A 21911-nucleotide genomic window follows, 5' to 3' on the forward strand; every position below is an offset into this window, starting at 1 on the left:
AGAACTGCAGCAGCTGCTGTGGCTTGAACACACTCTGGGCAGCCGTGGCTCCCTGGGCCCAACACCTTTGATCAATGAGCTGTTGGTCTCTTCCCTCCTCCCCACTCCTGAGCCACAACTCCATGAGCTGCTCCACTTTCCACAGTCACAAACAGATGAAAGGGTTTTTCTAATGAGGGAAAGCTCAAGGCTGGCACTGAGGCCAATTTTGACTTCAGTCCTTCTAATTTATCATCCTCTTCCTTGGTCCACTTTATGTTATCTCCCTCTGTCAATTTTCCATATAAAAATGTGACTGCCTGTGTATACCCTTCAATCCATAATCTACAATATCCCAATAATCCGAGTAGATTTCTGATTTCCTTCTTTGAAGAGGGAGGGGGAAAAGATAAAATTCCTGCAATTCTCTCGGGGTTCAGCTTTTGGCTGCCCTTGCTTATTAAGTGCCCGAGATATTTCACTTCAGATTCTACAAATTGCAGTTTCCCCTTTGATACTCTGAGTCCTTTTCCCCCAGAAAATTCAGAAGTTTTATGGCAGCCTCCCCAACTTCACCTTCAGCTTCCCCTGATAATGAGGGATCACCCGCATATTGTATAACTTGTATTCCGGGAGGAGCGGGGAAAGTTTGCCCAAAGGCCGCGCTGCCCGTCCCGCAGGCCCTTCCCGTGGCCGAGCTGTGGCTCCGCGGGCTCGGGATTTGGCCTTTCAAAGGAAACCGGCCCCGCCCAGCGGGAGCGGCGGTTCCCAAGGCAACGGTGCCCAGCGCGGGGGGTGCTGGGATTGCCGGAGAGGGCGGGGCGGGGGCGGGGATTGGCCCGGGGCTGAGTCCTCCAGGCGTGGGGGGGCGTAGGCGGGAGCTGCTGCCGGAACAACCGAGAGGACGAGCGGCGGCCGAGCCTGAGCACGGAGTCTCTGCGCATGCTCCCGGCACGGGCGGAGCGGCCGGGACGGGGCCGGCCGGAGCAGCCCCGGGACAAGCGGTCAGGGGATGGGCGGCCCGAGCGGCCGGGACGGGACGGGCCGGGCCGGGCGGGGTTTGTGGCGGAGCTGCCGCGGGCCGTGCGGCCGGGATTGGGGCGGGCAGATCCCCCGGCATGTCCGGGGCAGCGATCGCAGACTGCGCGCTCGGGGCTGGGGCCGGCGCAGGGGGAGCCCCGGGCGGAGCGGCCACCGGTGCGGCCGATACAAACGGCGGGGCGGCCGCCGGCACCGGGGCTGGGGCGGGCGGTGGGGCCGGGGACGGCGGGGCGGCTTCTAAGCACAAATTTCTTGGGTTTTTTAAATACGTTTTTTCTCCAACCCTCAATTCGGCAGGTTCTAGGCCCAAAGTTCCTGTTTTGGTTCCCCCCCCTGCAAACCCTCAATTCGGCAGGTTCTAAGCCCGAATTTCCTGGGTTTGGGTTTGGTTTTTTTTTTTCACAGACCCTCAATTCAGCAGGTTTTAAGCCCAAATTTGTTGTTTTGTTTTGTTTTGTTTTGTTTTTTTCCCAAAACCCTCAGTTCAGCAGCTTCTAAGCCCAAGTTTCTTGGGTTTTTTGGGGTTATTTTTAAACCCTCAATCTGGCTAAAAAAAAAATATTTAGGGCCCCTCCTCCTTTTTATCCTGTTTCTCAGTGGGATGTACTGGCAAACCCCCAGCTCCCTTCCTTCAGAGGGGCCCAGCCCCTTTCTTTGGGGCCCCGTCCCCACCCCGGGGTCTCTCTCAGTCCTTTCATCTCTGCCTTCGCCTCCGTCCTGGCTCCTCTCTGGCCAAAGGACAGACACGCAGCTCAGGGAGCTCCAGACTGGCTTTGTAGAGCTGGGAACCCCAGTCCACGTCTCAAACTCACATCTCACACCCCGTAACCTGCTCCCCTAAGAAATACTCACAGTCCTTTGTTCTTTCTTAGGTCTTTGTGCACAAGATTTTTATGGAGCAAAAATACCACGGTTTCTTCCAGAGCTGCTTCTTCCCTTTTTTTCCTTTTGCTTTATTGTCTCCCCCTTGCCCTGGGGATATTTAACTTGTGATCTCCAATCTACACCAGAGGAAGCAGAGCAAGGCTGCTAAAATCAGATGGGGCTCTCCTGGTCTGGATCCCCTGGGGCGTCAGAGACGAGGTAAATATCCTGAACTGAGCCCCCAAATTGTGAAAAACACGGCTCACTTTTGTTAGAATTTTAAAAGTGTAATAATAAAAAATAGGACAATAAGAGGCATATGAAGCAAAAGAGATCACAGATGTTTGGGTACCTGGCATCGCACGCCAAGGCACACAGGCTAACAAAGGATCTTTCCTTTCAATATCATAGGTTATTGCATATTCATAAATTTTGGACATGATTTAAGCCCTTCTTTGGACTTTGGGTAAAAAGGTTTAATTGTAAATTTTCTCCCTATCTATTCTTTTTTGCAAATAAATCTTTCCAGTGGCTCCACAAAGTGGCAAATCCCTTAATAAGGAGGCAGTAAATTCTTCCTTCTGGAGTTCTTTGGTGTCCTTGTTGTTATCTCTATGAAGATAGGATGATGTGAGGAATTTCTTAATTGCCTCTCCCACTTTAAATTAGTTACAACAAGCATCTGCTATAGCCTAAAAGCTGTATTTATCACACTACTGAAAGAGACTATATTAATACAGCATAACTTTTTAACACAACAGATATAGTATTCATTTTAATATTTGCAAAAGCCAGTCATACAATATGCATTTATAACACCCAGAGCATCCCCAGAGTGTCCCCGAGGCGTCCCTGCCGTGTCCCCAGCGATCATGGATGGCTGCAAGGTGTGACAATCCTGGTGTGGGGTGGTGGGAGGGGAAAGGGGGGAACATGGGGGGTTTTGGGGGCCCTAGGGGAGATTTTGAGGGGTCCCAGGTTGTGTTTGAGGGGTGTCCCAGGTGGGGTTTTGGGGGTCCCAGGCAGAATTGTTTTGTTCTGGGGGTTTGGGGGGGTCCCAGGTGGGGTTTGGAGGGGTCCCAGGTGGGATTTGGGTGGGATTCTGGGGGGGTTCAGGGAGTCCCAGGTGGGGTTTTGGGGGTCCTGGGGGTTCCTAGGTCGGGTCAGGGGGTGCTGGGGGGGTTGGGGGCAAGGGGGACAGTGGGGGGGTTGCAGGAGGGGACAGCAGGGGGTGGCAGGGGTTGGCAGAGGGGACAAGAAGGTGGCAAAGGGACAGAGGGGACAGCTGAGCCCTCTAGGGAGGGGACAGGGGGGACCCAGGGAGGGCACAGGGGCCACCCCAGGAGGCCACGAAGGCCACCTCCCCGTCCCCTCACCAGGAGCTGGAGGATCTGATGGCTGTGGTGGCCGATGTGGGCGAGCTGGCGGCCCTCATGACCGTGCCATGGGACAGGAGCCCGTTCCTGTACCCAGAGTCCCTGCGTGCAGCCCTGAGGGAATTCATCTGGCACCTCCGGGACACCCTGGAGCGCAATGATGTCACCTCCCAGGCCGTGGCTGCCCTGGTGACAACCCCGGGGGCCACCTGGGACGATGTGAGAGCTGCGGCCAGAGCCTTGGGGAAGTCAAGGGTTCTGGTAGTGAAGAGCTCGATCTGGCTGATGAATGAGGGCCGTGATTTCCTCCATACCTGGGAGGATGGGGACACTGCTAAGGCCACTGCCACGGCCACCACCAAGGCCACTGCCACCGCCCAGGCTGGGGACCTGCGGGACAAGACCGCCGGCTGGAGGAGAGTTAAGAACATTCTGGTGGACACAACTCACCAGCCATTGATGGTCCCGGTCAGGGAGCAGTTGACCTTGTTTCTGGTTGCGCACAAGGCCCGGGTGGCGGCGGCCGTCAAGGCCATGGTGACCACCAGACAGGCAGGGGTGGCCACCAAGAGGGGACAGCGGGCGGCAACCCGGGTGCTGGTAGTGCGCTTGGTGGATGTGTGTTACAGAGCCTCCCTCTTCCTCTTTATGCTGCAGCAGCAGCTGGAGGACATCAAATTGGCCCTGAAGGAAAAGGAGGCGTCCGCTGATGTCCGCAAGGACTTGGTGGCTGTGGCGGTCAAGGTCAAGTGGCTGTGGGAGGGCAGCACCCGCCTGGCCATGCATCATCTGATGGGGACACTTGGGGACATCCACAACCTCCTCTCGAGTCCCTGTGGTGGCTCTGGTGTCCCCGTTAGCCCTGGTGGCCCCGGTGGCCGCTCGGTGGCCAAGCGGTGCCAAGAAACCATCAGGGACACCCCAGGGCCGTGCACAGAACAGCGCACAGCGCCATCGTGTGGCGAAACATGTAATGGCAGCTCAATGACGGGAACACCTGAACAACCTGAGGGTACCTGGGGAAAACCCGAGCCAGGGGCAGTTTGTGACACCACCAGCCATCGCCCAAGCCACCCCGACTTATTACCCCCAGGGACACGATGTGAACTGGCAACTTCCAAATTGATATATTCTTTTAAAACCTGTTGCCATGAATGCCTTCCCGTAGGACTTACTGGTGTTTCAAAACAAAAACAAGACTTTCTAATTATAGGCAAGGATGATAACAGAACTCTTGGACTTTCAGTTATTCCAGCTGTCGCTTCAGCAAATTGTAATGAAGAGCTGAGGGTTTTAGCTCTTGCTTACAATACTCCACTGGTAATTCAACCAAAAACACCAATAGCTATTGCTATTGCATGGCCAATGAATATAAATAAGGGAGCTGGATACAGAGAAACACCTTCTGAGGGCTTTAGCCCAGCACCTAATGTCCATTGGGTAAAACATGTCACCAATGAAGAGCCAGAGCTGGAGTGCAGTCTGACACACAGTGATAAAACAGTTAAGATTACAGGAATGCTGGACACGGGGGCAGATGTCACTGCGATTTCTCGTGCGTTTTGGCCGAGAGATTGGAATCTGGTGCCACCTGAGTGTCTTCTCAGAGGGTTTGGAGGAGCTACAGCGTGTAAGCAAAGTGAATCCATGATTACTGTCACAGGTCCTGAAGGAAAGACAGCAGACATCCGTCCCTACGTGGTGGAGGATTACTTAACAGTATGGGGGAGAGACGTGTTGTCCCAGTGGAGAGCAAAGATGGAAGTGGATTCTTAATGCAAACCACAGTGACACCTACCACTCATCATTAAGTTACCATTAGTAAGTTATTGTGGAAAACCAATCAGCCCGTTTGGATAGATCAGTGGCCTCTTGAACAGAAAAAATTGAATGCAGTCAATTAAATGCAAAAATTAGTGAGTGAACAGCAACAAAAAGGCCACATCAAGCCCACAAATAGTGCCTGGAATTCCCCAGTGTTTGTTATTCACAAGAAGACTTCTCTGATTCCTGGAGATGGCTTCATGACTTGAGGAACAAAATGACAGAAGACATGAGGCATTTACAACCTGGATTTCTTTCTCTTTCACTGATTCCAAGAGACTGGCCTCTTGTTGTCATTGACTTAAAAGATTGTTTTTTCAACACTCCACTGCATCCAGAGGATGCTCCTCGATTTGCCTTTTCGGTTCCAGCCATCAATAGAGGAGAACTACCGCAAAGGTACCACTGGACGGTTTTACCGCAAAGAGATGCAAAGGAGCTGCAGCCGCTCCGGCCCCGCCAAACCCGAGAACGGCCCCGCGGCCGGTCCCAGCGAACCCCTGAGGGGCCCCTTCCATCCTGCTGGTGACTTACCTGGGCTCGTAGGGACCCCCTGGCACTGACAGGTGCACGGCCCCAGGGTGCCGCCGGCAGGGTCCCTGTGGCTCCCCACAGCAGGAGTCACCAGCCGTGGGGGCGGGTGACCCCTGGGCACGGCCAAAGAGGCTTTCAGCACCCCCACCATCGGCGTGAGCCTGCCATGGGGAGCAGCCCTGCCGAGGTTCCGGCTTCTTTTCAGCCTCTGCCAGCGCCGGGATTGGAGCACGGGAGACGCAGTTTTGGTGTTTGGGCTCAGGATTTTATTAATTCTTATCTGCATTACAGCCTCACAAGCTGTGAATTCTGCACCCAAACTCGCTAAACACAAAATGGAGAGTCCCTCTCTACCCGCTGTTTCCAAGGACAAATCATCCAGTGAAAAAGTGACACTCAAATTATTTCTATTTTTGACCCAATGACCCATCCCCTGAGGTCTGCAATGCGGACTTTATTAACCAATCAAAGAACCCACCCAAACCCATGAACAACAAGGTAAAGAAGAAGTTGTGTTTCTGCAGGTACAGGACCCAGGTGGATTCCAGCAGAGAACGTGAAGCCAAATCAAGCACAGGAACACGCTGACAACCCCAAGAGCAGAGAAGCAGCACGCAGACGTGAGCTGCACAGAGACTGTAGCTGATGGCAGACATCTTTTGTCCCACGTGCCAGATCTGTGAACCCTGGGGTTTGTATCAGTGTAAAAAGTGTGGGAATCGTTGGTATCGTAGAGCTCTGTTGGCACAAGTGTGGTGTACATGGTGTTATGATTTAGAATCCCAAACAAAGCACAAGGCCATTGAATTTTTAGTTGCAGTGGGTCACAGTGAAGAAAACAGCCCCCATCTTCCTGTTCTTAGGGAGGAATGTAAGAGGGAATTTTTGACAGAATCAAAAGAGATTCAGATTTGCTGAGTTGAATGCAAACAAAATAATTCAGTGCCTTTTATCTGGCTGGTCCCAGGTGAAATTTGTGGAAGAACCAAAGAAGGGAATGTGCTGAGAGATGTGCTTGGAAATCAGGAATGAAAAAGAAAGTGCCTTAAATCAAACAGTTGAAGTTAAATCAGGTATCATGTTTATATCTTCCTATTTTGTTTGCCTTCACCAATGCAACCTTTCCTGTCGATCAGCCAAAGACCAACACTTGGGGATCAGTAGTGTTGTAGAATCCCTCTGTTAGAGAATAGTTTAAGGGAAATAAGGGGTTCAATCAAATGTTATGCGTTTTTGCATGCTTGCTTTTAGTAATTTGCTTGCTTTTAGTAATGCAAGTTTGCCAGTTAGTCAGCCTAAAACAAATATCTGGGTGACTTTAGCCAGTGCATCAGGTTTAGATGCTGTGTGTCTGTCCAATACAACCCCAGAAGAGCCATTTTCCACCTGTCTGGTTGGTGTGCCAGTGGGTGCTTGGCCAATTCCAGAGAAAACTGACAGAGCCATTCAAGGTACACTCCCAGGATCATCCACATGGGATTTTTGGTCCCCAGTAGGTGCATGGAACTGGTGGGTTCCTCACCTTCCCGAGGCATCTCGTGAACCTGAAGCATTGGAGATCTTTGGTTCTGTAAACAGGATTTTTTCATGCCAGATTTAACTCTACAGGGAAAGATCAATTTTTGGTTAAGGATGTTTGTCCTTAGCACTCTGTATAGAAAAATGAGATTAATAGGTGTAACCATACTTCTTTAGTTCAGTCTGCATTTAATGATAGCCCCTTTCAGTTCCCACAGGGAATGTTTTTCATTTGTGGAAACAGAGCCTGGCCTGCTATTCCAGCACACATCACAGGTGGGCCGTGGAGCCTGGGGAGACTTACTCTGCTAACACCTGATGCACAAATGTTTGCCATCATGAGACATAAAGGAAACAGGCTTATCCATCAATGCAATTTGGACTGCAAAAGTAATTTTCAGCCTTGGGGTTTTGGAAAAAGGTTCTCAGCATCTCTTTTATTGGCACAACTGAGTTCAACAGTAGCACTAAAACAACTGGATTGACTGGGGTGTTGGCTGAGTAAGCAATTCAATACCTCCCTTGCATTAAGTGATGTGTTAACAGATGTTAAAGATGGTAGACAGGGTCACAATACTTTCCCTTACTAGCACGTGGACATGGGTATGAAGATTTTGAAGGGAGGTGTATGGATTTCTCTGGTCACTCAGAATCTCTTCATAAAAGCATACAACTTAAAGAAGGTGTATCAAACATTAGAATTGATGATGGGATTTGGATAGATAGTCTATTAGATAAATGGAATTCAACATCATGGATGAAAGAGCTTTTAAGAATGGGTCTATACATTTTAATCATCATCATCATAGTTGTGCTGATAATGGTGCCTTGTTTGCTCCAGTGCATTTGACAACTGATCAGTAAAGCAATCAAGAGAGTACAGACTCTCTTGGCTCAAAGAGAGAGGGGAGATGCTGGCATATAAATCCCCCTGGGCCAAATCCACACAGGCCCAGGAGTGCCCAGAAATGTGAGGACTGAGTTAGAACCTTGAGAGAAACTAAAATACATAAATCCACACAGACATGAGGTGGAAATGCAAGTTTAGTTTTAAATAAATAGAGGATTTTTAAGTGCCGTAGCAAATAAGAGCCTGGATCAGTTAGCAAGAAAAAGACCTAAAGTCTAGTTTGAAGTTCAGCCACATTGCTTTTTGCAAAGTTAGTTGAATTCTAATCGTAACAAAACCAATGTAGCCCTGCTAAACATTCCTGGATAGAACAGACAGAGCTACATGAGTAGAATTTATATAAGAAATTACAAATGTTGTTGCACGTCAATCTTAGCTCAGGATAGGGCCAACAAGGCAATACAGGACTCTTGTTTCAACCTGTTTGGCCAAAACTAGAATAAAATGCACTACTTTGAGAATGCTAGCAGGCTCAGGGAAGACAGATCACAAATACCACTGTTGTTGTTTCTGTGGCTGCCACTGTTGTTGTTTCTGCGGCTGCTACTGATAAGACAGTAGATAGATAGATATGTAGATATATATAAAAATATATATACACTGATAAGACTCAGGGAACACAGACTACAGGTGCTGTTACTGCTGCTGTTGGTGCTTCTGCTTGGGACTAAGAAACTTGTAGGAATGCATTTCCACACCCCAGGAAATGATTCTTTTTAAGGAAGAAAGTTTTGGTTTACCTTTGAACATAGAAGGAAGCCGAGCTAGAAAGTTCCGTGCCCTTCTCATGGGCATTGGCCCAGAGCCAGCACAGGGGCACTGGTTGGGCTGTGGAGATGCTTCTCAGGACCTGTGGCTGCTTCTATTGGCAGCAAGGCAAATTGTCCCTTCTTAACCATCCTATACTTGAGAACGAGCTCAGAGGTGCTCAGGTGCTTTTTAAGGTGTCTTAGCCAGGGGTCAGAGGCTTCTCTGACACCTGTGCTTGGCTTTTGTTTCCGTACCATTTGTCATTTCATCTTTTGTAAAATGTTTTGTCTTTTGTTAAAACCTCTTTTTGTTAAAACATTAGTTTTACAAAACACACTTGAAGAGCCGTCTGGCAAATATTATGAAGCCACTCTGGGAGGTTTAAGGCCAACCCTCAGGCTTGATACATCTTCATGGGGCTCATTTCATGCTGGTCTCGTGCTAGACTGTATCAGAAACTTTATGTTCCTTATTTTATGAAACTTGATGTTCTTTATGAAACTCTATGTGACAAGGCTTCCTGCACACTGCTGCTGATAAGATGCCACTGCTCCTGCTGGGTCCATGGGGACTTTACTGGCTCGAGCTGTGACAATCTCTGCCTCCATAGGCTGATTTAGCCGTGCAATAAAGGACTTTGCTTTTACAACTGCCCATCGCCCTTGTCTTCAGTGAGGACACCCCAAAAACCTGACACACGATGGCCCCGGTGGCTGAGAGGTGCCAAAGAGCCATTGAGGACGTCCCGAGGCTGCTGCAGGCACAGCGACGTCCCGTCATCAGGGTGGTGACGCCATTGGGGACATGGCTGGTGCCACTTGTCCCCTCCTTGTGTGGTGTTTGGGACAAATTTGGGGAATTTTCTGGGAATTTTGACTGAAACTACCCCAAATCTTGATGAGAATTCTTAGGGTGACGTCAATGGGGACACTTGGGGGCACTCAAAGATGCTTAGAGACACTTGGGGACACTGAGAGACGTGGGGGCAGGGGGTGAATGAGCCCCCTTCAGTGCCTTGCAGGAGAGGAAGCCAACCCGGGTTATAAATTACAGTAGAAATGACAACATAAATTACAATATAAATGACAACACGAATGACAACATAAATGACAAAATACTGGCTTTCGCATTCATGTATCGACTTTTGCAGATTGTTATTGATCACAATGATTTTGATACAGTACAATTTATAATTCCTTTCAGCTGCTTTTTGATGAAACATAACCTATCAGTTTACGTGTGCACTGTATAGTCTACAGAAATGGCATTGCAATAAATCAATTTTATGTCATAGGCCTTAGCAAAATATTAAAACAGAGACTGCACAATGCTGAAATGCTTTTATATTATAACTATTTGAACTAACTTTTATATTATAACTAACTCAGAGAATGGTGTTGTCTCAGTTTGAAAGACAAGTGTTTGCCAGGGAAAGCCAGAGCCTCCCTTGGAACTGAGAAGTCAAACCCTCTTCCTCCGAATTATAATTTAATTCAAATTTAATTCACAATTTATAATTTTGAAATAAAGGGGCTCTCAGGCAGTGGTATGGGGATAGGAATAACAGTTCTTTACTGGTGCGTATAACCAGGCAAACAAACAACACCAAGCACAGCATTAACAATAAACAGAAGCAGAACCCAGGAACAGCTTCCCTGAGCGCGGCACTTTCCCCTTTGGTGCAGTTCCGGGCACGGCCAGCAGGGGCGCTGGTGGCTCCCAGAGGGCGGGGCAGGTGCGATGATCCCCCCGCGGCTGCAGGGGGCGCTGTGGGGCGGGCTCGGGGAGCGCGCGGGAATGGCGGCATTGTCTGCGCCGGGAAGGGATGGAAGGGATGGATCAGGAACTGCGGAGCTGTGGCTGAAGGGATGGAAGGGATGGATCAGAAACTCTGGAGCTGTGGCTGAAGGAATGGAAGGGATGGATCAGAAACTCCGGAGCTGTGGCTGAAGGGATGGAAGGGATGGATCAGAAACTGCGGAGCTGTGTCTGAAGATGCAGAAGGTCTCATCAGGCAGGCAGTGTGAGCCCACAGTGTACAGAAAAGCCTCAAAGCAGCACCAAAGAAGCGGCGGTGGAGGGGCACGGCTGGTCCAGCTCCAGCAGGACAGGAGGAGGTGAGCTCAGAATTCCTGGGCACACGAGCAGATGGTGGTAGATTTCCCAGGACCAGACTTGGTGGTTACAGTGAACTCCTCCCACAGCAAGCAGCAGCCTGGCTGTCCTCTCTCTGAAAGCCGAGAGCAAGAGACGGCATAGCTGCCCCCAGCCCCTGTCGTTTTCCTGCCCCAAAACTCGCAGAATCTTCCCCCTCGAGAGAAACTGCCAGAGACAAAAAAAAAGTGTAGCCAGGTGCTACAACTGCTCTCCTTTGGCCCGTCTGTTCTGTACCCAGAAGTTTGTTCAAATACCCATAAGTACCCAGTAATTAGTCTTCTAGCAACTCATGGGAAAGAATTCTGTAAGTAAAAAAGAAAGAAATCTAACCCCCAACATACATCCTTCCCTAACACGGGCCCCACTCCAATGTCAGAGCCAGGCGTCTCCCCCCTCCCAGTAACTCATCTCTCAGGACTGGAAGATGCCCCAAAAGCTCCTCAGTAACCCCATCGCCCCAAGCTCTTCATGCCAACATGTGGCTGTCTCATTGCAGAGCCCATCCCAGCCATCCCACCTCTCCCAAACACAGCCCCGTTCTTGGCGGGGCAGAGCCGCTGCCGGGGGCATCGGTGTGTGCAGGGAATCCTTTATCCCCCTCGTGCAGCTCCAAGTTCCCGAGGGCAAAGCCCTGGGTTCTAAGGCTGTCCTCCTCCTCCCCAAATTTGTTTAATACCCAAGTGCGACAAGCCCGTGCCCTGTGGCAGCAGCCGGTGCCGGGACAGCCGTGGGAGCTGCGCTAATGCCCCGCGGTGCCCGGGGGGACTGAGGGGATGGGAGTTCATAAGGACCCTCCATGGCCCTCACTGTGCACGAGAAGGGTTTTTAGTGCCTGGGATTGATTTCCCGGGGTTTCAGGGCTCCTGGGCCTGAGGAGGCAGCAGTGGGACCCGCGGCCGGGGTTGAAAAGTTCGTGGCAACCCCAGCCCAGTGCCCGAGGGCTGAGCGGAGCTGGTTGGGAACACCCCGCTCGTCTCCGCCGCTCAAAGCCGCTTCCCCAGCTCCGGCTGCCGCCTCCGCCCGGCCCCGGCGCGGTCCCGCGGGGTCACCGCTCGTCACGGAGCTGGAGGGGTTCGATGGGGCGCCCCCCGCCCGTCCCTCGCTGTGGCTCCTTCAGTGACACCGGGCGGCCGAGACCCTGTGGTGGTGTGACTTTCATAATGAGTTTTATTGTAAGACACTTGTTCTTTGTACCCTGGTTCAGTGCAGTTCTAGTTTTAGTTCCCCTTTTGTTACAAGTTGTAAACTTCTCCCCCAGCCTTCCCCAGATACAGCCCCTCGTTGGTTTGCCTTTCCCTCCTTGGGTACCTGTCCATCACATGTTAGGAAACCCTCCTGCCCTGTCAGTCACTCCAGGACCTGTCCCCCAGGTCCAGAAGCTTCGATGGGAGATCTCTGGGGACTGGCTGGGTTGCAAGCTTTCCCCTCCTACCTCCTGTTCATTGATTGATGTCAATGCATGTTATGTCAGCAGACACTCTCCAGTTATACCCCATTGGTTGTATGTCTACCCACCCTGAGTTCCACCCACTGTATAAAACCCTCTCCCCCTTGAGATTCAGGGTCTCTCTGAGGCACTGGTCTTCGGGTGAGGGCTCCCTCCCTCCTGCCCAATAAACCTCAGTTCTAGTTAAGCCTTTGAGGGTCCCATCTTTCTTCCTCTACCATCGCAGCAGGGCTGGTGGGCAGCCAAGATCCTACTGACTATAGATCCTGTGGGGGCGTGTTGGGGCTGGCCGAGCGTTGGAGGACACGCACCGCCACAGATTGGTGCCAAACGTGGGGCTGCCACACTGCCTGTCACCGAAGCAGCGTGGGGCTGACACAGTCGGCCCGCCAATCAACGGATCCCGTGCTCCAGGCTTTTTGAGAGACTGTCGCTCCAGCGCGTTCCGGAGCCTTCAGCACTTCACATGCTGCCAGTAGAAGCAGCCCTCTAGTAGGGTGTGCTCCTGGCAGAAGAGGAGAGCAGCTTTCCAGCACCAGGGAAGTTCTCGGTCAAGGAGCCCCTCACACGCCACCTTTCAACCCACGTCACCAGAGTTTAGGTGAGTGTCGCCCTGCTGTGGGCACACTTTGGGAGACTCAGTCTCATGGCACTGCACCTCTTTAGGGGGCTTTGCACCACACTTTAGGGAGCCATCAGGCAGTTCCAGCCTGAACAGCTTAGGTCATGTGGCCCCTGTGGGGGGGTGCTTGTTTTGCCTCTCCCTGGGAAGATTGCGCTCCAGTGGGGATTTGTGTTTGTTTTGTTGGTGTTTTTCCCTTTTTGTTTATGCATCGGTAGTTTGTCAGATTTTGCTACTGGCTTTATTTTCTGCGTGGCACCCCAGTTCCGAGGTTGGTGGCCTGGCCGGTTTTAAGCGTGATCAGCGTTTTGTTTTGGTTTGCCTTTCATTTGTGCGGTTACGTGGTATGTGATTGGACAGGATCCAGGAGTTCCCCGCCCAGTTCTATATGATTTGTTGTTGTATGTGTCTGTTATACCCTGAGCCACTCCCTACCTGTGCCCTATTGGTCCCATATTCTGCCCTGCCCTGAGCTACGCCTACCCTTTTAAGCTGTTGCACCCAGGTGTTCGGGGTCTCTTCTGAGGCACGGCCCTGGGTGAAGGACCCCTTCAATAAAGCCCAGTTTCTTCATCCTCAGGAGAGTCCCATCTCTTCATTCACTCGCGCCTTAGCTGTGATTCTGCTCCTGCTGAAGAACCCCCCGTGTTGCCGTGGTCCCAGGGCTGGCCAAGGCGAGAGACAGAGGCAGGCACCGCGACATGCCTCTTGCATGTTTCCACCCCCAAGTGAGACCACACCTCCTAAATGGCCCAAGCCCCTTCCCCCTTCTGGTTCCCACACTCCGCTTTCTGGTTCCCATGATGGGGGACCTGAGGGAGAAGAGCAGGAGACTGGAAGTGCAAGCCCCGATGACATTCCATCCCTGACTCTGGTCACCTACTGGAGGAGTAGACGTGGGCAGACCACCATGGCCGCCTGGAGAGCTTCGTCGCAAGGGATAGTGAAGGATCTGATGAAAGCCCTGAAAGAGTATGGACGTGGAAGTCCATCCTTCAGGGAACGTTAAGATCTTCACTTGCCGGGAGTGTAGTTGTCCCATTTGATGTAAAGCAGCTTTACCGTTGTCTCTCAAGCTATGGGAGGCAACGTGGAAAGACCTACTCAGGGACACCCTCCCAGGCCTTTTAAAAGATCCCACCACCTCCACAGACAACAATGGGGACCCAATTACTCTAGACCACTTAGTAGGTGAGGGTGATTGGGGGGGCGCTTCAGATCAGGCCACAAATATCCCCCAAGATGTTCTTGAATTGGTGAAATCAAAAGCAGAACAGGCGTTTGTAAAAATGCGGCCTGCCGGTCCTCTTCAACCATATTCAGAAATTTTTCAGGGGCCCTCGGAACCATTTGTGCAATTTGTAGAAAGACTAACGGCCGCCATAGAGCAGCAAGTGCCGAAGCCATATGCAAGGGACAAAGTGTTGGAGCACATGGCATACACCCGTGCCAATGAAAGGTGTACAGCAGCCATTCTGTCGATTCCCAAGAAGCCAGGTGAACTCCCCTCCCTCCATGAAGTGCTCCAGACAGTCGGTGCGATAGCGACCAGACCCTTGCAGGCACAGAAGAGGAGCCCCCCAAGGGCGGCTGCAGTCAGCATGTGAGATGACGGCCGCAATCTGCAAATGCCGAATCCACAGAAGAAATCCTTCCGGGGATCTTCAGACAGACCGTGCTTCCTCTGTGGAAAAAAGGGACATTGGACCAACCAGTGCCCCCTCAAAGGGGATTTTGATCAATTCAAAAAAGAAAGGGGGAGTAGGAAGAAAGAAGGAGGAGGTGGAGGATCCCATCAGGGATCTCAGCTAAGAAAAAACTAGGCAGGGAGCGCGGGGCCACCCAGCGTGCACACCCCAATCAGACAGTCAGAGCCAAGGGGAATGAAAGAGAAAGAAAAGGGTCTGATGATCATTCCATTTTGTCTCCCAAACAGATTTTAACATCGGGTCCTTCTCAGGACTCACAACTGGACGTGACACTGACTCCTCCTCTGCAGGACTCGCCACCAAAAGTGATGGAACACCTGATCTTGCCTGAGCCAGAGATGTCTTTGACGACCACCTCAAAGTATGAGCCCTTTAGGCTCCATTTGGCCCAGCCTCTTCACTTGTGCGATTGGCACACAGCTGTGGTCTCAAAGGAACGAGGTATGTGGCACCTGATTGAGGGGAAATTCGTAGTCGTGGGGGATTGGAAATACACCCCCGAGGACATAAAGATTGCTCCTGGGTGACATCTGACCCAGACCGATTCGTCCTCTGGTTGCGCACAGAAAATCCACCCACCTTCCTCCCAAGGGGGCAAATCATAGCACAGCTCATCCCAACCCCTTTGCTTGCTGCACAAACCAAAATGACTGACAACGCAGAAGCAGAGGCGAGCAGCAGCACGAAAGACGCCGCTGCTGAAGACAGCTGTGCAGAGGATGTCCCAACAGTCAGCGTAGTGAGGCGGATTGGTAAAAATAAACCTGAGGAGTTTTGTAAAATCTCAGTGGGTGAGGAATCCAAACTCATAAAAGGAGTTTGGGACACTGGAGCGAATGTGACGGTCATACCGGAGAGTGTGTGGCCACCACATTGGGAACTGCAAAACGTAGTAAAGCAAGTCAACCATATAGGGGATCTCCAATTGGCACAACAGTCGAAGAGTGTGGTGCAAACTGAGGGACTGAAAGGACAATTGGCTTCATTGTATCCTTTCATTTAAGATTATGATACACCCCTGTGGGGGAGAGATCTCATGGCCCAGTGGGCCTCACACTTGGCATTCCAGACCCTCCACAGAATTTTCGGGCAGTGGTCATTGAAGAGCGTCCTACCCAAAAACTGAATTGGTGAACAAATGAACTGGTTTGGGTAGAACAATAGCCACTCTCAAAACAAAAATTAAAGGCACTCAATGAGCTCATGGAGGAGCAATTATGAAAAGGCAACATTGAGGAGACTACCTCACCGTGGAACTCCCCAGTGTTTGTCTTCCAGAAAGTAGATAAGACCAAGTGGTGATTCCTTCACGACCTCAGGAAAATCAATGAAATAATAGAAGATATGGGACCTCTCCAACCAGGGATACCATCCCCAACCATGCTCCACCAAAATTGGAATCTGGCCGTAATCGATATCAAAGATTGCTTCTTCCAAATTCCCTTACACCCTGACGATGCTCTGCATTTTGCCTTCTCGGTGCCCATTCTTAACCAAGAAGCCCCTCGGAAGAGGTACCATTGGCATGTCTTGCCTCAGGGCATGAAAAGCTCTCTGGTTATCTGCCAGTGGTATGTCTCTTCCTTGCTCGCTCCAGTACGTGCAGCCGCGCACCAAGCCATTATTCAAATTGGGTGAGGCCTTGGCTGGGTCTCTCTGCTGAAGACCGACCCCCCCTTTTCGATTTATTGAAAGGGGGAGAGGGGCTGACTTCCCCTACATCACTCACCCCAGCAGCACAAAGAGCCTTTGAGAAGGTTCAAATCATGCTGTCCACTTGGCAGGCCCACAGGTGCAAGCCTGACCTGCTCTTCCGATTTATCATTCTCGGAAGACTGCCACACCCTCAGGGATTGATTTTTCAATGGGACACTAAGAAAGAGGGAACACCTAGAAAGGACTGAGGCAGGGATGATCCTCTCTCAATAACAGAGTGGGTCTTCCTTAGCCACCACAGGTCCAAAAGAATGACAAAGCCACAAGAACTCATGGCCGGTCTCATCCCGAAGGCCAGATTCCGCCTTAGAGAACTGGCCGGATGTGACTTCGAATGGATCCACGTGCCAATTCAGCTTAATTTGGGCCAAATTACAAAGGCCATGCTAGAACACCTGCTTCAGGAGAACAAAGCATTGCAGTTCGCTTTAGATAACTACTCCACCAAAATTAGTATCCATTGGCCAGCCCACAAATCTTTTAATTTAGAAGCTCAATTTCAATTAGTACTTACAGGTGCTCAGAGCAAAGAGCCCCTCGATGCCTTAACCATTTTCACAGACGTGTCCGGAAGGTCTCACAAGTCAGTAATGACTTGGCGGAACCCTCACACTCAGCAGTGGGAATCAGATATTGTGGGGGTCGAAGGTTGGCCTCAGGTTGCCGAGTTGGCCGCAGTCGTTAGGGCATTCAAGAGTTTCCCTGAACCCTTCAATTTAGTCACAGATTCGGCATATGTAGCAGGAGTAGTGTTTAGAGCTGAAAATTCCATTCTGCAAGAAGTGTCTAACATGGCGCTGTTTGAGTTGCTTTCGAAACTAGTTATGCTGATTTCCTGTCAAAAGCAACCATTTTATGTGATGCATACGAGGTCACACACGGACCTGCCAGGAGCCATAGTGAAGGGAAACAGAAGAGTGGATGCTCTTGCTGCCCTGTCGAGATGGCTCTGTTGCCTAACACATTTGAACAGGCAAAGATCAACCATCAGTTGCACCACCAGAATGTGCCAGGTCTGGTCCGAAGTTTCCACCTTACCCGCGACCAGGCCAAGGCCATCGTGGCCACGTGTCCCCAGCGTCACCAGCACACCCTCCCTTCTGTGCACGTCGGCGTGAATCCCCGTGGGCTCTCCAGCTGTGAGGTGTGGCAAACAGACGTCATGCACTTCCCCCAATTTGGGAGACAAAAGTACGTGCATGTCTCAGTGGACACTTCTCAGGTGCTGTTCCTGCTTCTGCCCACACAGGGGAGAAAGCTGGGGATGCTATTAAGCATCTCATCCAGGCCTTCTCTTTTTTGGGCATCCCAAAGTCACTTAAGACCGACAACAGCCCTGCGTACAGGTCCAGGGAGATCTGCAGCTTCCTGCAGCAATGGGGAGTGGAACACAAAACCGGCATCCCCCACTCCCCAACGGGCCAGGCGATTGTGGAAAGAACCCATCAGAATATCAAGAAGGTTCTATGCCAGCAGAAGCAAGTTCTCAGAAGCGAACCACCATCAATCAGGTTGTCCTGTGCCCTGTTCTCTTTAAACTTTATTTAAACTGTTCCTTTGACAGCATGAACCTGCAAGTGACAAGACGCTTTCATGGGAGTGGCCGGTTAGGGCCCCACAAAAGGCCAAAGATACTAATCAAGGACCCAGAAACCTTGAAAACACAAGGCCCTCATGATTTGATTACCTGGGGGTGCAGGTACGCCTGCGTCTCCACACCCACCAGTTTGCGGTGGATCACATCCAAAAGTGTGAAACCTTATGTTCCCAAGGCCTCAGAAAGGCAAGAAACCCAAGTTGCAGTGGCCTCCTGGCAGAGGAAGAAAAAAGAGACAAGGTAGAAAGGGTCCTTTACCAGCAAATCCAGACCCTACCCCTATGGCTCTTCCGTGAGGAGGAGAAAGACAGAGATTCCTGTTTTCCCTTCAGCATCCCTGAGTGCCTGTTTTCATAATTTTGCTTTATTTAAGTTTCAGGTGCCAGTCCAAAGATGGCAAAAATGAGAATCCACAGCGCTGCACCCATCATCCAAGCAGTGCTTCTCACCGGTCTTCTCTGGTTGACCATCTCATGGATTGTGCCTCAGCCGAAGGCCAGTGTCTGGAAGACGTTGGCAAAGACCCTTGGACAGGATCACATTTGCCTGTCCTCGGCTGCTGCAGGTGACCCAATGTCGTCATGTCTTGTGGGGATCCCGTTTAAGGAGGAAGAATTTCCCGCCGCTCTCCTCCAAATGAAACATCAGTACAATCGGAAGCCCAGCCACGTTTCCCATTTCATAGAAGTTAATCAAGTCCAAGGAAACACCTTTCCAGTGAGTAACCCCCTAGCTTTCTGCAAGGAGTGGGCGTCCCATCTCCCTGAAATGTCCCTTGAGCCGCAGGAGCTACATCTACTCGGTTCATCCCAAGCCCCTTTTTGTATCCACTTTAACTTCATCCCACCAGAAGGTCAAGAGAAATCCTTTGTCCCAATCATCCAAATCAAAAAATCATACATCGCCGGAACATGGTGTGAAAAAACTGCCCATGTGTCCATGGCATCCACCAGAGTTCCTAAATCCCTTTCCCTCCCTAAAGGTATTTTCCTGATTTGCGGTGATAGGACGTTCCCCGGCATCCCCTCTCGTCTGATCGGAGGCACATATACCATAGGCAAGTTGGAGCTGTTTACACCCAATAAAACTCAAATTATGGATTGGACACGCAAAAATTCCTCGAGGCATGCACCAGTCCATAAATGAGATTTGGCAAATCTCGACCCGGACTGTAATTCAGAGATTATCCATTGGTCCAGGGCCAAGGCCACCACGGTCATAGTTTTTCTGCCCTGGATTTCAATTGCAAAAGCAATGGGTGAATTAGGCCGATTAGAGTGTTGGCTGGCTAAGCAAGCAAATCTTACGTCCAACGCCTTTGCTGGCCTTCTATCAGACGAAGAAATAACAAGGCACGCGACGCTTCAGAATCGCACAGCCACTGATTATCTCCTACTCCTGCACCAACATTCGTGTGAAGAGTTTGAAGGCCTTTGCTGCTTTAACCTGTCTTCCAAAGCTGAGGACATCCACAAATCCATCTCACAGATCAGAGAGAGGGTCGATGACATCAAAAAGGAGAGCAAAGACTGGTTTGATAACATATTTGGAAACCTTGGACTCTGAAACTGGACTGGCTCCATCATTAAGACTGGGTTGTTAATTTTCTATATTATTTTAATAACTGCGATTGCTTTAAGACTCATTAAGAAACTTTTGTCTAAGTTAGTTGCTACCGCCACCTCCCCAACAATTAACCGAGCGGAAATTGCTGAAAATACCAAGATGCAAGACCTAAGCGCCCAACAAGAAAATGTAGACTTCCTGCCTGAGGTGCAAGGACAGTGGCCCATCCCATTCAATGAGTGACCGACAAACCAACAATGGTTTGGAGAGCTATATCCCAATTCCGAGTATTTAGCCCCTCAGCCACAGTTCCGCTCATTTTAAATAAGTAAAAAGGGGGAGATGTGGTGATGTGACTTTCATAATGAGTTTTATTGTAAGACACTTGTTCTTTGTACCCCAGTTCAGTGCAGTTCTAGTTTTAGTTCCCCTTTTGTTACAAGTTGTAAGCTTCTCCCCCAGCCTTCCCCAGATACAAAGGGCAAATCCTCATTGTTTGCCTTTCCCTCCTTGGGTACCTGTCCATCACATGTTAGGAAACCCTCCTGCCCTGTCAGTCACTCCAGGACCTGTCCCCCAGGTCCAGAAGCTTCAATGGGAGATCTCTGGTGACTGGCTGGGTTGCAAGCTTTCCCCTCCTACCTCCTCTTCATTGATTGATGCCAATGCATGTTATGTCAGCAGACACTCCCCAGTTATACCCCATTGGTTGTATGTCTACCCACCCTGAGTTCCACCCACTGTATAAAACCCTCTCCCCCTTGAGATTCAGGGTCTCTCTGAGGCACTGGTCTTCGGGTGAGGGCTCCCTCCCTCCTGCCCAATAAACCTAAGTTCTGGTTAAGCCTTTGAGGGTCCCGTCTTTCTTCCTCTACCATCGCAACATGGCAGGGCTGGTCGGTGCCAAGATCCCACTGACTGTAGATCCTGTGGGGGCGTGTCGGGGCTGGCCGAGCGTTGGAGGACACGCACCGCCACAAGACTGCGGTAGACAGGGACGAGCGAACGGAAGATATCGCACTGTACGGTAAGACAGGGCTACCCTTCCCCCATAAGTGTTGCTGTCTGTTACAGTATGTCAGGCAATAGTTAGGCCAGTTCCATAAGCAGAAGGAAGTGACGACACAAACACAGGTTATATATTGCCATGTAACTCATGAATAAACGCCATTTGCCATCCACCATATTGGTGTCTGTGAGCTCTTGGCCTGAGTGACCTGAGGTGGTCGCCGTGCCGTTCCCGAACCAGATCGCCACGTCTTGGAGGAGGCAACAGACCCCTCGGTGCTGCCCCAACCAGCCCTCGGTTCTGCTCTTTTAGTGTCGGGGAGCGGCCACTGCCAGTGCGGTTTCTGTTATTTTTTATTCTATTCTCTACTGCCGCTGCTTCTCGCCACTCTCGGTGCAGTTCTTCCATGACACGGGCGGCGCAGAACCCTCGGTGCGGTTCTTTTCTTGTATTTTATTCTATTCTCCACGTTCAATTCTATTCACACCTTGCACCCGCCTCGGCGCTGCCCTTCTGCTCACACCCGGCAGTGCCCGTCCCACAGAGCGGCTCTTCAGTGACACCGGGCACCAGGGACCCCCCAGTGTAGTTTTTTATTCTATTTTACTCTATTCTCTGTATTTTATTGTGTTCACCCCCTGCCTGTGCTTCGGTGCAGCTGCTGCAGACGCGAGCGGGGGAGATGCCCTTGATGCAGCTCTTTGATTGCATTTTAGTCTTTTCTCTCCATTTTAGTCTCTTCTTTCATTCCCACCTCGCCCGTCTCGCCGAGCGACTCCTCCATGGACCCGGGGCGGCACAAACCCCTCGGGGCGGCTCCAACAGGGCCCCGCCCGCCGCCGCTCCCCGAGGCCTCCCCGCTGCTCCCCGGGGATCGGACACCGCAGGCGGCCCCGGCTCCTTCCTCTTCCTCTTCTTCCTCCGGGCGGGATTGAGCCCCCGCCGCCGCCCGGCTCCTTCTGCCGCTCCTGCCCGGCACGAACCGGCGGTGCCGCTGACGGGGCCGCAGCGCGGCTGCCCCGGGACTGCCCCGCGCCTCAGGGCCGGGCCGAGGAGTGACCGCACGGCTGGGGAGGGACCCCGCTGGACAGGGCAGGGTCTGACCCCATGGACAGATCCCACGCCGCAGCAGGGCAAGGCTTCCTGTCCCTAAAGGGGGAAGCAGCGGCACAAACTGACCGTAACTCCCATCCCTTCTCCCTGCACCGCTGGGCAGAGGAGGGAGGGAACCGGGAATTGTGGTGAATTTTCACATTCCTCGTTATGAAGCAGAGTCACGAGTGGAGCTCCTC

General features: G+C 51.3%; 1 long non-coding RNA gene across 2 annotated transcripts; it reads left to right on the forward strand.

The window, feature by feature from the left end:
• The first annotated feature begins 669 nt into the window (after window positions 1-669).
• On the forward strand, window positions 670-3407 carry LOC310923673. Of its 2 annotated transcripts, XR_014592672.1 has the most exons (4): window positions 670-983; window positions 1893-2103; window positions 2719-2771; window positions 3264-3407. It is a non-coding gene; the product is annotated as an uncharacterized lncRNA (long non-coding RNA). The 2 variants fall into 2 exon arrangements; XR_014592671.1 differs by having other exon boundaries at window positions 670-2103.
• Window positions 3408-21911: the final 18504 nt, after the last annotated feature.

This window comes from Zosterops lateralis (genome assembly GCF_965231275.1).
Source record: "Zosterops lateralis genome assembly, contig: HAP1_HAP1_SCAFFOLD_190, whole genome shotgun sequence".
Taxonomy (NCBI): Eukaryota; Metazoa; Chordata; class Aves; order Passeriformes; family Zosteropidae; genus Zosterops; species Zosterops lateralis.